The sequence below is a fragment of the Arvicola amphibius genome, chromosome 4, assembly GCF_903992535.2.
Source record: "Arvicola amphibius chromosome 4, mArvAmp1.2, whole genome shotgun sequence".
NCBI lineage: Eukaryota > Metazoa > Chordata > Mammalia > Rodentia > Cricetidae > Arvicola > Arvicola amphibius.
In genome coordinates, this window is record NC_052050.1 from 1,571,827 (window position 1) to 1,582,898 (window position 11,072).

At 52.1% G+C, this 11,072-nt stretch overlaps 1 non-coding gene across 1 annotated transcript; it reads right to left on the bottom strand.

The window, feature by feature from the left end:
- Positions 1–10,001: 10,001 nt before the first annotated feature.
- LOC119813798 lies at positions 10,002–10,103 on the bottom strand. The gene has a single exon (XR_005285253.1). It is a non-coding gene; the product is annotated as a U6 spliceosomal RNA (small nuclear RNA).
- Between the last annotated feature and the right edge of the window lie 969 nt (positions 10,104–11,072).

The following is an 11,072-nucleotide window of genomic DNA, read 5'->3' on the forward strand; positions in this document are numbered from 1 at the left end:
GGGAGGCTCGGGGATGATGCTGTTGCTCCCCCGAACCCACTGTCGCTGTCCAGTTTGATGGATACCTATAATCCCAGCACGAGGGAGGCAGCGACGATCCCGGCTGAGGATGTAGGATGAGGAGAAGCTGAGGTTGTAGCCGAGATTGTACAAAGCCTCGTGAAACCTGGTACGGTGGCTCACGCCTGCAGTCCCAGCAACTGAGAGGCAGAGGCAGGAGGATTAGAAATTCAAGGCTATTCTTGGCTACCTAAGGAGTTCAAGGTCAGCCTGAGTTACCTGAGACCCTGTCTCAGAGAAAAAAGAACAAAGCAACAAACCCCATTAAGTCTCTATAAAAATTAGATGTGATCATAGCTGATGATCTATTTTCCTAATATACAGTAGTTAGATATTTGGTTCACGAGAAAAATTACCACCTTAGGAGCTGGAGAGATGGCTCAGCGGTAAAGAGAACTGGCTGGTTTTCCAGGGGACCTGAATTCAATTCCCAGCACCCACATGCAGTTCACAACTGTCACTCCAGTTCCAGGGGATCTGGCGCCCTCAGACATACATGTAGACAAAACATCAATGCACGTAAAATTAGAATAATCATTAAAAAGTTACTGTTTTAAATTGAAAGGTGCCCCCTGGATAGTAGGCTCCAAGAGTTCTTGTCAGTGTTATTCATAATAGACAAAAGATGGAAATTGATTTGTCCATCCAGGACAAATGGGTAAGCAAGGGCAGACTATACATACTATACATACTATACATTATAGAGACCTTAGTAAGGGGACTATGATAGGCTGGCTGTTGAAAGCATGCTACTAATAAGGCAATCACCTAGGACAAAGCATGAAGCATCTACAGTAGGATAGTTTAAAGTTTTTCGTTGTTGTTTGTGCTTTTGAGACACGGTTTGCTTTTTAGGTCAGGCTGGCCTCAAACTCACTGAAATCCACCTGCTTCTGCCTCCTGAGTGCTAGAATTAGCATAAAGTCATTTTTTGTTTTTAAAGAGTTACTTATTCTTAATCCCTGTGTATTTTGCCCGCATAGATAATGCCCATGAAGACCAGAAGAGGCTATGGGATTCCCCTGGAGCTAGGGTTGCAGATGCTTGTGAGCCCACAAATGGGTGCTGGGAACCAAACCTATGACAGTTTGAAGCTGGAGAGGAGCTGGAGGGGACAGAGAGGTGACGTCTGCCATAGATGGCTGCACAGCATTGTAAGTGTTCTTAAGGCTACTATTTATTTTTAAACATTGTCATTTTTTACGATTTATTTATTTATTATGTATACAGTGTTCTGTCTACATGTATGACTGCAGGCCAGAAGAGGGCGCCAGATCTCATTATAGATGATTGTGAGCCACCATGGGGTCGCTTGGAATTGAACTCAGGACCTCTGGAAGAGCAGTCACTGCTCTTAACCGCTGAGCCATCTCTCCAGCCCCCTAATGCTATTTTTTAAAGCTAATATTGTAGCATATCTGTAGACCCTGTAACCTGTGGATTTTATGTCATGTGTAGACTGGGTTTCAATAAAACTATTACAAACTTACTGCTTGTGTTGGAAGCAGTCCCTGCCTTCCACCTAGGTGTGGCAGGATTTGGTTCCAGGAAGCAACGATTATCCGTGGGTGAGCCAGGGTGTGCCTCTCTCCAAGAGGAAAATCACCAGCGCCCACTGGGCATGTGCTCCATAGCTCAGGCAAGCAGTGGGGCAGGAGAACTCCCTCAGAAATAACCTACAGGAGGCTTTGGGAAAGTCAATTTCTTTTTTAAAAAAATATTTATTTACTTATTATGTATACAATATTCTGTCTGCACTTATCCCTTCAGGCCAGAAGAGGGCACCAGACCTCATTACAGATGGTTGTGAGCCACCATGTGGTTACCAGGAATTGAACTCAGGACCTTTGGAAGAGCAGCTAGTGCTCTTACCCACTGAGCCATCTCTCCAACCCCTCTGACTTGTTTTCTAAAAGCAGGTTCCATCAGGCAGTGGTGGCGCACGCCTTTTATTCCAGCATTCGGGAGGCAGAGGCAGGGGGATCTCTGTGAGTTTGATGCCAGCCTGGTCTACAGAGAGAGTTCCAGGACAGGCTCTAAAGCTACAGAGAAACCCTATCCCGAAAAAAAACAAAAACCAAATAAATAAATAAAACAAAAATGAAAGAAAGCAGGTCCCACGGTAGCCTAAACTGCTCCCAAACTCTGATTGTCCTACCTCAACCACCTGAGTTAGGGTCACAAGCGTGCTCCATCACACACAGCATAGAGGCATCTTACTTCCCTATCCACTAGACCGTTCGTTGTTTTTTTTTTTTTTTTTAGTTCCTAAGTTGCCCACGATCCAAAGCAGGAGTATTTGGATCCTGGAAGCTGTTCCAGTTCAGATCCCCCTCCCCCATTGCTTCCTTTCCCCTCTCCCGCCAGCTGCCATATCGAATATGACCGCTGGAGGGCGCTCCCGCATCGCTCCTACTGGCCAACCGGCTCCTGTGGGAGGGCCCCTGTGCGTGAGCGCTGAAGATTGATTTCCAGATTCTCATACTCAAATTGTAAACTGAGAGCCAGAGCTTGGGAGGCTGCAAAAGGGACTTTAAAAGTTCCCCGACCCACTTGGTGGCTAGGACATTCACTAGGTGAGGGAGGCAAAATTAGGGAAACGACTTTGTGTACAAAAGCGTACCAAAGCACTGTTCGCGTCTCGGTCCGCCTACCTGCGGACCGCTTGGGTGCCCAGTTTCTTTGTACGACTGGAGCCATGTCCAGTACAGATGAAATAACGCTGCCAGATGCTCACATGCCGCACATGTGCAGACCAGCCAAGGCGCTTTCTTGAATCCCATGTGGTCTGTCACCAGGCCTTCCACATGGAACACAAAGGCAGAGGTGGGGTCCCCAGTGACGGCGACTTTCATTGTCCCCTCTCTCCTGCGTTCCAGTCTCTACGCATTTACCTCCCTTTTATCCGCCCCTCCTGTAACCGCTCGGTCAGGTGGCCAGGAATCAGCCCACCCATGGAGCTCACGCCTGTGCACCAGACACCTGCAGAGCCCTCCTCCCATTGGCTGCTTTGCCTTCTAGCCCGATCTCCAGTTATTTCCTGTACTCGTGAGCCTCCCCACCCTGCCATTCCGTGTTGGTCAACACGATCCCAAAACCTTCTGGCCCGGGGCTCCTGATTACTTCAGATCCTTGCTAAGTGCTCTGCCCTCCTTGGCGACTTACAGATGGCATGCTCGTGTGCCCTCTGGTTGCCCACTGAGGGTTGCCTGACTTCAAAGAACAGGGATGGTTAGACTCTCAGACTAACAGTGAAACACCCTCGCATGCAACCACGGAGGAAAAGCAGAGGCCGGCTGTGACTGCGTGGCTGTGGGCAGGGAGCTCTGCCTGACTTATAGAACGCACCCCTCCCCCATCAACACTAGTTCTGATCTCTGGAGAAAGGCCTTTGAGGCTGAGAGCAGCCTGAACAGGAGGGACTTGGTAGCAGCTTGGTTAGGCCTCCAGGAGAGGTCTGTCCTAGTCAGCTGGTCAGAGTGTTACTCCCTAATTTTTACTGTCTATCTTGCCTGAAGAAGAGGGTTCCGCTCCTGGTAGGTGACCCGGGCACTTCCTAGTACCTCTACGATGGTTTCCTTTCTTCCCCTGCCACCTCCTCTGTACACCAGGAAGTCCCATCACCTGGATGTAGAGTCCCAGCTTTTGTCGAGCCTGGGAGCTCGGGGGCACACGACCACCACGGGTCCCCACTGGAGTTTCTTCTCACGCCTCTGTAACTTCCACTTCTTTACCAGCACAGGCTGTCTGGTCTCAGACCAGCAGGGATAGAGGGTGGGTTTAAATTTCACGGGGTTGGGGTTGCCTCTCATGCATCCACAATACGACCCTCTTCCTTGCCATTCACCTGCTCCCAGCCACCCAGGGAAAAACACTCCACAGACATAGTCTCCAGCACCCCATACTTCGAACACCTGCCATAGGCCTGGAGCTGAGAGAGACCTTCCAGGGCTACCAGTGTCAGGCTGATCCAGGAGCCTGCACTGCTTGCAAAGGAAAGCATTTTGAATGCAGACAGATTCTTATAGACCCCCAGTTCTAGGAGAGTGACCTTGGAAATACCCCCACTTTGGCCAACCTGCTTTCTTCTCCACCAACCCAGGAGCCTTTTCAAGTCCATCCATTCATGTGAGGATTCTGAGGGTTCCCAGGGCCTGACTGTTCCCCGCAGACTGTGTGGAGAATGGGTGTCTGTGTCCACAGCCTACAGCATTGTGGCTTCTCTGCAATGGATGCCTGCAGTCCTGGCTTTGCTGGGGAATGTCCTGAAGCAGTCTCTAGGAGGAAGGTGTTGGGGACAGAGGTCAGAAGACCCAGACCTGATGCCCCTGACACCCCCCCCACCAGCTCAGCCTAGAGCTCCCCACTCTTCTGAGGCCACCACTTTCCACTCCAACAGAGCCCCCTACCCCTGAGTGATTGAGGAAAGAGGATGAGGCCGGGCAGTGGTGGCGTACGACTTTAATCCCAGCACTCGGGAGGCAGAGGCAGGCGGATCTCTGTGAGTTCGAGGCCAGCCTGGTCTACAAGAGCTAGTTCCAGGACAGGCTCCAAAGCTACAGAGAAACTCCGTCTCGAAAAACCAAGAAGAAAAATCAAGCAAGCAAGAGGGTGAGGTGGGCAGTTTTAGCTTACGCCTTTAAGCCCAGCAGAGGCAGGCGGATCTCTGAGTTTGAGGCCAGCCTGGGAGTTCCAGGACAGTTAGGGCTGTTACACAGAGAGGGCCTGTCTCGAAAAACCGAAAAAGGAAAGAAGGGGGGGGAGGGGAATAGAAAATTTAAAAAAGGAAAAAGAAATAAAGAGGGTGATTTAGGAGAGGATCAGCGCAGACGGGCAGTCAGGGCGGGAGTTCTGTCCGATTCCCACCCAGTCCAAGAGAGTCTCATTTTGCAAACAGGCTCAGGTTAGTGAAGACCTCTCTAGGCAGTTCCCCACGTGGCCTCTCTTAGGAAAGACCAGAGCCCTTATATCATGAACGCTAGGTTTTAAGAAACATCCCACGCTTGCTGCCAGGTCCTGTTCTTCGCCACAATCCCTAGGAGACAAGGAGAAAACGAGGATAAGAAACCCGGGAACGGAGAATGAAAGGGCCCGTCCAAGGTCAGACCCTGAGAGGGCTGCGTTGCAGGCGGCGGCTCCTGGCTCGCGTGTGCGAACAAGCGGGGGGTTCCAGGAGGCGCGCGGGGCCGGAGTGGGCGCGCAGGTGGCGGGGCCGGAGCGGGCGCGCGGCGCGGGCGCAAAGAACAAAAGGGAACCCCGCTCCCGCCCCGCCCGCCCTCGCTGGGCCAATCGGCGCGGTCCGAGCAGCAGAGGCCCTCTAATTGGCTGCTCAGCGACCAATCGCGATCCAAGGCCGAGCGCCCCGGCGGCCCCACGTGGGGTGATGCGCCTGGCTAGGGAAGGGCGGGGCAGGGAGTTGGGACGCGCCACGCGCGCCTTGGGGACCTGACTGCGACCCGCGCTGCCCCGGGGATCCCCTGCAGTCCCCGGTGGACCTTGTACCCTCCGGTCCCCGTGGGGGCGTCGTCAGGCTCCTTCAGCGCCTTGAGAGTGCAGAGCCTCCCGGTCGGGCAATAGTGGAGCCAGCACGGGGCTGTCCCCTGCTCCCACGGGAGGTGATGGGGGAGGCAGGAGAGCGCCACCTGGGTTTGGCTCGGAGGCTGAAGCTGGTGGGGAGGAGGGAAGGAAGACACGGTCCTGCTGTTTAGTGGCGGAGGCATCAATTCATTCTTGGACGGAGTCCGGCTTTGACACCTCTCTTGCCCTGGGGACACAAAGAGAGGTGGCCCCTGTTCGGGCTTGGGGGCTAGCCTCCCCCTGGCCGTTTCCATTAGCCTCCCTTCCAAACTACTCCAAGTGGAACATACAAGAATGTTTTTTGATACGGGCAATTGATACGGTCTTACATTTTTATGGCACCCTCAGACGGGACATTTGAGGAGAGTTGAATAAATCGAAAATACATGAATTAAAAGAAAGATGTGTAGTATCCAGGCTGGCAACAAAGGGGAGCGGCCACCACCCCAGACCTGAAGAGCAGCTGTGGTGGAGAAATAGACCCCTTTCAGGAACTGTGACCTTGGGAAGGGGACGCTGTGACCTGGCAGTGGGGTGCTGGGTGATGTATAGTTCCTTGGGCTCTCTAGTGCTTACCACCGGCTGAATCCAGGCCCAAGTTGGAGCTAAGGAAGCTGGACTGAAATTGTCTGCGATCAGTTTCTGCTGTGGAGAGGAGGGTGGGTTGATGGTGGTCTGTCAGGGTGCTGGGGCCCAGCAACAAGAATGTGTCCCGCACCTGCTCTCAGGAGTAAATAAAATGTGCTACAAGACCCTGCGTTTCATTCTGAGCGGTAGGTAGATGCACCACGGTGGACCTCTGTCCTCAGGCAGCCTTGTGATGGATGGGCAGGACTGGGCTGAACTTTCTTCCCTATAAGAGACATCTTCTAAGTCACAAAGTGAAAAAGAAGACAGAGGACGCAGCTGGGCGGTGGTGGCGCACGCCTTTAATCCCAGCACTTGGGAGGCAGAGGCAGGCGGATCTCTGTGAGTTCGAGACCAGCGCCCTCCTAGATGTGCCCATTTTGTTAGGCACTTTCATATCTCCGTAGTGGGCTCGGCAACAGAGGGACCTTAAATTCTGTCTCAGGGGCTTGGATTCTGCTTATGGGATTTTTTTTCAAGGCCAGCCTTGCCAATCAGCACACACTGCATTTACCTAGATGACTCTGAGGCCGGGAACATTTATTAACTTGCCAAATCTTTCAGGAGAGGTCTTCTATACCATGATAGACTCAGTCCTGGGGATGCCCAGGGAAAAAGGGCACAGTCCAGGCTTGAAGAAGTTTATGGTTCACTGTGGGACCATACTCAAGTCCAGATGAAGGACTGCAGCCCCGGGAGGTCCAGAAAGCCCTCTTGCAGAATGAAGACAGGGGAAGGACAGATTTGGTGCTTGAGACAGCTTTGAAAGACAATTAGGTGTTGGATGGTGGAGAAGGGATGACACCAGCTGTCCTAAGAACGTGGCATCTGGCAGATGTGGTTGTGTGCCGTGGGCCTCTGACACATGGAAGTCAGGGGACACGGGCAGTAGCCCCCTTCCATATGCTGATTCTAACAGGATTATTGGGTGGCTGCAAGGAGGATGTGCTGTGTGCAGTCCAGTGTTGCAATCGGCAATTACAGGCGCAGTGTGCATACATAAGCTGTCAGTACAGACACGGGTTGCAGTCGGGGAGGTCTTTGTGGCATGTGAACTCAAGTAAGGATAGCTTTCTTTTTCTTTCCACATGCAGCTGGCCTCACCCGTCCCCAGTTGCTGTCCTATAGTGCAACAGGTCAGCCCAGAGTCCTCAGCCTGTCCTCCCTCCCCCAGGCAGCCTTCCCGTGAGCAGGGGCAGCAGATACAGGACTGCTCTGTTTGCCAGCCCCAATTCTGCTGTTAAAAACTGCTGTTTGTAGGTCTGGAACCAAGAGTGTTAGGTTCAGATCCAGCTGCTCCGAGCCCTAGGGCAGCCAGAGAATGATACTTTGGGGGTGACATGGGCAGTCCCTGGCAATGGTGCTGGGGTACAGGTGCCCTGGGCAGCTGGGACAACCTCAGCATTGCAGGATGAGCAGACATCACCTCCTGATGAGACCATAGAGAAGATGGTCCAGGGATGCCTGGAGAACAGTAGCTCAACCTGTGCATAGCGGTATAGAGCCCGCCCAGAGCCTCCAGCGGAAGTCAGATGCTCTAAACAGGGAAGGAGACAGCACACACAAAGGCTGATCTGATGGTTATGGTGACAGTTCCTGCAGACACACATGTGGTAACGTGACATCAGACTGATCCGTGGTCTGTCTGTCTGTATATATATATGTATTCATCCATACATGCATGCATTTTGTGGTGCTGGGAATTCACCCTAGTGTCTTGTATGTTCTAGGAAACCTTATTGCAGCTCGGCCTCATCTATCTATCTATCTATCTATCTATCTATCTATCTATCTATCATTTATCTATCTATTGTTTTTAGAGACAGGTTTTTGGAGCCTGTCTTGGAACTTGCTCTTGTAGACCAGGCTGGCCTCGAACTCACAGAGATCCGCCTGCCTCTGCCTCCCAAGTGCTGGGATTAAAGGCATGCGCCACTACCGCCCGATTATTCCTAAATTTTTTTTTTTTTTTTGGTTTTTCGAGACAGGGTTTCTCTGTGGCTTTGGAGCCTGTCCTGGAACTAGCTCTTGTAGACCAGGCTGGTCTCGAACTCACAGAGATCCGCCTGCCTCTGCCTCCCGAGTGCGATTATTCCTAAATTTACAACTTCTGCCCTGGTGCCCGCACCCCCTCCCTGAGGCAGGAGTGCTTTTCGTCTTCCCCTACTGAACCGCTTTGCCTGGCTTCACCCAGGGAAACTGTCTAGTCTGGGTCTCTGTGGTTGTTGCTGTGGCCCCTGGGGCTTACTCTGTAGGAGTGGACGTCTGTCCTGTGTGCTGGGACCACACTGTGTTTTCTGGCTTCTGAGTGGATCTCATGTCACTCAGGGCAGGGCGGTAGGTCTCCAGGAGGAGGTACTAGCAGTCCTGTCCGTCATGGGGAGGGGGAATCTAAGGGAATACATGTCACTCTTTAATATCCCCAAAGCTCCCAAGGAGTCTCTCACCCCTGCCAGTCTCCCTGAAGAGAACTGGGAAGTGGGGGTCAATTTTCCTCTCTTTCCTCATATCTGAAACCAGCGTCAGATGCCCACGCTGGGCAGGGTCTGGGTCTGCTGCAGGAAGGCTTCGGTGTCAACAAGAACAGGGCAGCGCAGGAGGCTGCGGAGGGGGTGGTGGGGGTGGGCAGGGCTCTGGGTCTGTGGCCTGGGCGCTGAGGACAAATGGAGATGCCTTCTTGTGCCCAGACCTGTGGATGCTGGGGACACCATGCTGAACACCCAGGCAGGAGCTCTGCCATCATCTTGATGACAGTCCCTGGAAGGCAGCAGCCAAATAAACCCGCAATAAATATATAATTTCAGAGTAGGATGAGCGTTCCATGCTGTTAGAAGGCCTGACCCAGCAGGGACATCAAACTATAGGAGATTGTGGCCTCAGGGACTTTAAGTGTCCTCAGGGCTGCAGGGACCCTTAAAGGGCATCCCGGCAGAACGGGGTTGGGGGTCTCGTCCCAGAGAATTGCAGCGTGGAGTCATGGATGAGGAAAGGGGGAGGGGCTTTGTGATTGGAAAACCCTGAGCTGCGGTGTGTGTCTATCATTAGAAGCCCAGATCCTGGTCATTCTGCTGCTCTCAAATGTGGCTTCCTTCTCACAATAAAACAGATGCTAATACGCCAGCCTTCCATCTACACTCCAACCAGCAGGAAGAGAGAAAAGGCACAGCTCCGTGTTTAAGGATGCTTGTTATTACATGTTAGCCATTTTGGTCAAAACTCAGCTTCACAGTGGGCATGGTGGTGCACGCCTTTAATCCCAGCACTCGGGAGGCAGAGGCAGGCAGATCTGTGAGTTCGAGGCCAGCCTGGTCTTCAAAGCGAGTTCCAGGACAGCCAGCGCTCTGTTACAGAGAAACCCTGTCTCAGAAAAACAAAACAAAACACAAAACAAAAAAACCCACTCAGTTCAACAGCTACATATAACTGCAGAGAAAGTTGGGAGATGTAGTTTTTACTCCGGAGGAAAAGGGGAGGGTGGTGTTGGGGCTCTTCCTGATTGAAAATGCTCACATTGAAAGCAGGAGATGGACGGCTGTCGCCGACTCTATAGCCATACGCGGGACTCAGCCATGTCTGCATTGAGGCCGTCTGGCCAATACCAGCCCTATCACAGATAAGGAAACTAGCTCCCAGGGAACTGATTAGCCTGCCCAATCCAGCTGGGGACAGCAGAAAGAGAGGCAGGCTAAGAAGGCTCCAGAAATATTGACCACGAGGGGCTCCCTCCCTCTCTCTGTCTAACTGTGGAATGCTTCATGAATCTACGTCATTCATGTGCAGGGGACATGCGTATCTCTGTATCGTTCCAGTTTTAGTGTCTGTGCCACCGAAGTGGGCACAGGACCGGTCTCCTTCCTCACATTCTCCTTCTCTTTGGTGTCCTTGAGAAGTCAGTGTGACTTTGTTGTTGTTGTTTGTTGGATTTGAGACAAGGTTCTGCTATGTAACCCTGGCTGTCCTGGAACTTGCTCTGTAGACCAGATTAGCTTTGAACTCACAGAAATCCACCTGCTTCTGCCTCCTGAGCGGTGGGATGATTAAAGGCGTGCACCACCACTGCCTGGCAATGCTTTTTTTTTTTTTCCTATGAGACAGGGTTTTACAGTAGCCTTGGTTTGGAAGTTATTTTGTAAACCAGACTGGTGTAACTTACAGGGACCTACCTGCCTCTGCTTCTCAAGTGCTGGCATTATTAATGTTGTATCCCTCCATGCCGGCCTGAGCCTTAATCTTGGCCACAGTTATGATAGTTATCACGGCTACCCCCGGTCCCAGGCAAGAAGTGCTCTTCTTTCTTGGTACTGGGATGCTCTGTTTAATCTGAAGCTGCTTCAGGATATGAAGGAAAATGCATGTGGCCCCAGCCAAGAAACTACAAGTCAAGGTGCCCTCCTTTTTTGAGGCGCCCCTGTTCTGAGTTTCCACGTATGATGGGAGGGCCATGCCCTGGTGGAAGGACCAATCCTTTCCCCTGGGGTCTGCTCCTGTACCCTGTCCTGTCAGAGTTGCAGAGGTCCCTCGTCACATCAGGACATCACAGAGGAAAAGTTTTGAGGTTCCCTGTCCAGAGCAGGCCAGTGTGCTAACCCACTTCCTATCCTCCATCTCCCTGGGGCCATGGTTGAGGGGCCTTGTCCAGGAGCCCCCTGGTGTTTTGTTGTAGGTGGCAAGGCTCTGACACAGATTGGAGGCTAAGCCCTGGGCACTGGTGTGGCCAGAAAAACCCCAATTTGTCGCAGGCTTTTTTGTACCTCCAGTCCCCAGATCATGACAGGAGGCTTAATACTAGTTATGAACTTCTGGCCTTA